Source organism: Camellia sinensis, chromosome 3, assembly GCF_055761805.1.
Source record: "Camellia sinensis isolate YWXY chromosome 3, ASM5576180v1, whole genome shotgun sequence".
NCBI classification, from domain to species: domain Eukaryota; kingdom Viridiplantae; phylum Streptophyta; class Magnoliopsida; order Ericales; family Theaceae; genus Camellia; species Camellia sinensis.
Window position 1 is genome coordinate 176726131 of NC_138963.1, and position 6687 is coordinate 176732817.

Below are 6687 nucleotides of genomic sequence, written 5' to 3' on the forward strand. Positions count from 1 at the left end.
TAATTAAAAATATATATATTCTATTGTACATATATTAAAATTATATCATATATAATATAATAGAAACTCAATAATACATTGTATAGATATTTTATATATATATATATATTATATAAAAATTCAACAATATATTACACACATATTACATATATTGTAATATTATTATATATTTATTATTATATTTGCGAGTTGGGGTAAGGTTCGAGTAAAAAAAATATTATGTCCCACTCTTGACAAAAAATCAATTGAATTTTTAAAAAATTTATTCAAATCCGATCCTGCCCAATTCAACTAACTCGAAAGATCGGGGTATTTTGCCATTCGTATGCTTGATTTACTACCATCCAAAATAATAATGATAATAATAATAATAAAAAATTTCTATCTTGTGAGAAATTGCCACCTAAAATTAGCAAAGGTCGTTAAACATCAGCAATAAGCATTTCTAAGAATTTTTTTAAATACCAGCATTTCCTAGAATTTTTTTGCAAACACCAAAAAAAAAGACAAAAAAAGGGGGGAATAATTTCCCCAACATTTTTAGGATTTTTCACCGTATTTTCAAGGTATATGAACACCAAAATTCCTTAATTGGATGGAAATGTGCCATTTGTTGGTGTATGCTACACACATATATAAAGATTTTTTTGAAACCTCAAGTTACTAGCTTTGAAGAATTGAGACATTCCATCATAAAACAATAAACCGGCTTTAAGTGATGAATTAAGTGTTAATCACATATGATATAAAGTCAAAAAATGCTATCAACACCACTTATAAACTCTCAATGTATTTCAAATGAGAGTTATGTGGTTGAGATTGAATTTGTATAATATAAGATACATATATAAAATAAATTTAAACTATAAAATAATAATACTAAATAATTTTTGAATAGTGAAATTCATGCAACCATATTTCCAAAAGCACATAATGACGAGGGGTTGGGCAGAGTGCGCATATCGAATTACTATATATAACATTTAATTGACTACAATTGCCAGGTGGATCCGTGGCGCAATGGTAGCGCGTCTGACTCCAGATCAGAAGGTTGCGTGTTCGATTCACGTCGGGTTCAATACCCAACCTTTTTTGCTTTGCTTCTTCCAATTGAATTTAAATATTTTGTGAATCTTTTCATTTGAAAACACTTTTCTTTTCTTTTTTTTGGGGGGTAATAAAAGAATATCATGTGTATTTACTCTAAGGGCATGTTTGATTGAGTGAATTGGAACATGAGATTAGGATTATTAATCCATGAGTCCAATTATCTTATGTTTATTTTAACATTTTGATTTAAAATTATTAATCCAATAGATAATTAATCTAACAAATTTGTAGGATTATTAGTAATGGGGTAGGGGTGAGATTATTAATCCAATAGATATTAATCCAATTGGATAGTGAATACCACACTAATTTAATAAGATTATTAATACTTCACTATTAGTTTTGTGAATCAAACATGACCTAAGTCTCTAACAATTACATTTACAAAAATAAATAAATAACAATTAACATTTGTGAATAAAAATAATTTGTGGGACATTATTTTGTTTTCGAAAGACTCAAAAAGATTTATTTTAAAGGGCAAATTACATATACCCCTCGAGGTATGGCTAAATTACAGATACCCCCCTGAGGTTTCGGAAATTACATCCCGCCCCCTGAGGTTTGTATTTTCATAACAATTTGCCCCCTGAGGTTTATATTTCATAACAAATTACCCCCTAATTTCTTATGCAAATATAGCATTCAGGGGGGAATTCGTAATTTCTCAAACCTCAGGGGGTATTTGTAATTTAGCCAAACCTCGAGGGGTGTATATGTAATTTGCCCTATTTTTTAATACATGAGGTCATAACTACAGCAAGCCTAGAACCTTTAACTCCATAATAACATATAACGATTTCAGCAAATTAAATTAGTCCAAGTAAATTAAAAATTTAAAAATTACAATTAATATAAGTGATTTGGTTGTGGGTTTGTGTTGAATCAATCCAAACTTGAATAAGTTGTACCTTTACATCATGTTTGTTCACTAAAAATTTACGAACATAAAATATTTGATTGAAAGTAAAATGATCAGTTATTTGTTTTGTTTATAATTCCAAAAATTTTGTAAAATCAAGTACAATAATGGAGAAAATTAATACAAAACATTCTATTCTTTTAAAGATTAAAATACCTCTTTCAAAGTGGAAAGATTTATTATGTATTCGATCATGTATAATGATTAAATAATAATCATACGAGAGAGATTCAAACTAATTTATAATTTTCTGTGAGTTTCTCTCCGCTAAAATAAATGGGATTATTATCAAATATACAATATAATATGATCACTTATGGGGTAATTCTATTTCCACATGCTAATTCTCTTCAGTACACATACTTAATGAATACTTTCTCAATACATACATTATAAAAATATAAATTCTAAATACACATCTCTATATTCTAATATTACCCTCATTTTCAATTTTAAAACCCTAAGGCTATGTTTGGTTTTAATTTTTGAATCAATTTTTTTAAATTTTTATGAGAAAAATATAAATTAATTTGACAAAAATAAATACCAAAAAATATTTTTTAATTTTTAAATTTGTTTGCCCCTAAAAAGATGAAACCACATTGAAATAAGAAGTCTTTTTATTTATTTTTGAAAACATATTCTAAAACTATACCAAAGATTAGGGATGACAATTTGAAACCGGCCCGACGGGGATCCCCGATCCCGACCCCTATTTAAGCGGTTTTTCCCCGAAAAATATCCCCAACGGGAAGGGGACGGTATTTGAAAATCAATCCCCGATCTGTTTCGGGCCGGGGACGGTGATCAGTGTTCAAGCCCCGGCCCGGCCCCGTCCCCGTCCCCGGCCCCGTCCCCGAATTATCCCCGAAGTGAAAATACCCTTTTACCCCTCCTATATATATATATAAACCAAACCTAATTTTTTATTTCACTTCCTGTGTGCCTCTCTCACTCTCACCGTGGCTTTCATCTCTCTCTCCCTCACTCTCAATGACTCAAATATCATCTCAGTCTCATCTCTCTCCCTCCCTTTCCTCTCCCTCTCTCTCTCTCCTCATCATCTAGATTAGATCGAAACAGATCCGTCGCCGATCCTCCACCACCACCGCCTCTGTCGCCATGGCAACACCGCCTCTTCGCTTCCTCTTCGCAACACCGCCGATCATCCGCTGCAGCTTGACGAACAGATCTGCAGATTTTTTTATTTTTTTAAGTGGATGATGATAGATGATGATGATAGATGATGATAGATCCTCCACCACCACTGCCTGCGTCCCTATTTCAGATTTTATTTTTTATTTTTTATTTTTTAAGTTGCTGTTGATGATGATGTGGATGATGATAGATCCTCCACCACCACTGCCTCCGTCGCCATTTCAGATTTTTTTTTTTTTTTTTTTTCAAGTTGCTGTTGATGATGATGATAGATTCATATATATATATATAAAGATTCATATATATATATATATATATATATATATGTATATATATGCAATAACAGGTTTTTTAATTTTTGAGTATATATATTCATATACAACAGATTTAAGAATATATATATATAGATATGTTTAAGAATATATATTCATATTCAATACAATAGATTCATATTTATATATATATATATATATATATAGATTTTTGAGTATATATATGTTTATGTATACAACAGATGCATTGAATATTTTTTGAATAGGTCGGGGATTTTCGGGGTCGGGGAAACCCGAACCCCGATCGGGGGCGGGGGTGGGGGGGCCGATAGAGTCCCCGTCGGGGATCGGGGGTGGGGGCGGGGAATTTCTCACTATCGGGGATCGGGGACGGGGAGGGTGGTCCCCGGCCCCGCCCCGCCCCGTTGCCATTCCTACCAAAGATAATCTTTTTTTTTTATTTTTTTTCATTCATCCCCACTCATCTTTTCCTATCGTTGCTGTCACTTTCAACCCTCCATCGCCGCCACCATCATCGCTACTTCTATCACATCCCCCTTCATTCTAGACCTCCACAATCAATAAAGAGTGATTCGTGGTAAGAGACTTGTGAGAGTGTATGGTTCATGGCAAAAAGTGATTGTAGCGGATAAGAAAAGAGACTAGGAGAGGAGATGGCGGATGAGAGAGGTGGCGCTAGTGATAGAGAATGATTGTAGCGTTTTAGAAATAGGGTTTGATTAGAAGAATATGATGGTATTTTTATTCTAGGACAAAATTGTATTAATGAAAATTTTCATTAAGTGTGTGAACTGAGTAGAATTAGTGTGTGGAAATAGAATTACCCTCACCCATTGGGCTAGGCATAAGGTTTTCCAAACCACCCAACCTCGCTCAATTCAAACCGATCCGCATACAAATTGACGGTTTCGTAGACACCATGCGGACAGATGCGGTTTGGAATATGACATAACTGCTGGTTGTGGGCGGGGGTTGCGGGTTTAACCCGCATCGGCAATAACCCGCCCACACTTAGATTTTTTTTATTTTTTTATTTTTTATAATAAAAACCTGAACTATTAATTTCATTCATCATATCCTAAATATTTTTGGCCAACACACCAAACCTTAATTTCATGATTAAAAAAAAAATGTTGTAGAGAATATTGTTTGAGAACATTGTTTTTGTTTTTGTTTGCTCTGTGAATATTGTAGGAAATTGAATCTACTTCTTCATGGAGAGGAAATTGAATCTATTAAAAAATTTCGAAATTGAAATCAATCTTATATTATATTGAATCTAGAAATTGAAAAAAATATAATCCGCAAACCGTTCGTAACCACCCGTACATTTGTGAACCCTATCCGCACAAACCACAATCCGCATTGCAAGCAGTTGCTGGTTGAATTGTTTCCCAAAATACATACATGCAAGCGGGTCCAAACCGATCCATAAACTGTCCAAAACTGAACTGCGAACACCCCTACTCACCCATGTGATCACGCATACAATTAAATGAAAGATTTGTCCCTCATTAATTTTAAGGTCTCGGGTTTAATTAAGAGGTGTATAAATTAACTCAAACATACAGTTATAAGTTAACATCTTACCCTTTTAATTATCAAATGAAAATTTTAATTATAATTGGCACAACTCACATAAGTTTTGTTTTTTTTAATTTTTATAATCAGATGTTAATAAAATGTTGACAATCAAACAAATCAAAAGATCAGAAGTTAAAATGTAGAAAATTTTTGTTGAGGTAAAAAAACAAAGGTATTTTCAAAAATAAATTGTCATTTGTATCACAACTTTTATAATTATAACTTTTAAAATTTTTAATTTAAAAAAAATTCAAATAATCAATCGTAACATCCGTAAAATTTATAATTAAGACATAAAAAACGTTAGTTCTTTTGGTTATACATATTTAAAATTTTGAATAAAATCAAAAATTCTATGACGCACCTTTAGTTATAGCTCATTATGTTCTTAATTATGACTCATTACGATATTAGTTATGACATTATTTTGATTATAATCGAAGAATTCATTGTTATACCTTATATGATGTTTAATTATAAACTCTCTTTTTTTATATTTTAATTATGACTTTCATAATATTAAATTATGCCATATGTAATAATCAAACTCACAAATAATATAACTTAACATTACCCAATAAATATAATATATATCTATATGAAACTTAAGAAAACATTATTGGGGGAATTATACATAAGTGGGAGCAACGAAAAAGCGAATTCTCACCACTATGTGTAATTCTCCCTATATTATTTGATAGGTAATGTTATATGCAAATTATGATGTTTGTGGATTTAAATACCATAAATATTAGAACTCAATTATATAGAAGTCATAACTAAAAAAAATAATTTATAACCAAAAGTAATGCTACATCCACCGAATTTTAGTTTTCCTGAATCGCCAGAATTTGTGCATGCCAATCGTCTGGTCGGTCATCTGACATGTCGTTCACCCGATCATTCAGCAACAAGGGTGACAATCGCGGTTGATAAAGGTGACGACTGCGGTTGACAAGGGTTGCATCGCTCGTCTGGGTAGTTAATCGGCATGTTCAAATTCGAGCGATTCGTGCAAACTCAAATTCGATGGATGAATTATTTTTGTTATAGGCCAAGCTTGTCTCCAATCTAAGATCAAACTAGAGTATGCTGTTAGGCCCTTGAAAGCTCACCATAGATTTTGTTTCAATAATTCGAACAGTTTAATATGTTGAATTCGTCGAGTACTTTATTTCTATAAAAAATCACGTTGATCAGATATTTATAACTACTTGATTGGTTTAGATTTCTTTCAACGGCAAATATAATTTTTAAAATAAATTGTTGAAAAAAATCTAATCAGATCAAGTAGCTATCGATATCTGATCAACGTAATTTTTTACATGGATGAAGTACTCGACGAACTCTACACATTTTTTTTTTTTTTGATCTAAAACATTGAACAGTTCAAATTATCGAAATAGAACCCGTGATGGGATAGCACCCTCTAGTCTACAAAAGTGGACTAGAGACAAGCCTAACCGTTTTGTTATAACTAAATACTACATAAGGTACAATTAAAGAATCCTTAGATCACAACTAAAATAATATCATAATTAATATCATAACAGGTCATAATTAATATCACAATAGCTCATAATAAATATTATAAAGATCATAACACATGAATATGGTACA

At 31.7% G+C, this 6687-nt stretch overlaps 1 non-coding gene across 1 annotated transcript; it reads left to right on the top strand.

The window, feature by feature from the left end:
- Positions 1-1006: 1006 nt before the first annotated feature.
- Positions 1007-1078, top strand: TRNAW-CCA (transfer RNA tryptophan (anticodon CCA)). The gene has a single exon. It is a non-coding gene; the product is annotated as a tRNA-Trp (tRNA).
- The last annotated feature ends 5609 nt before the right edge of the window (positions 1079-6687 follow it).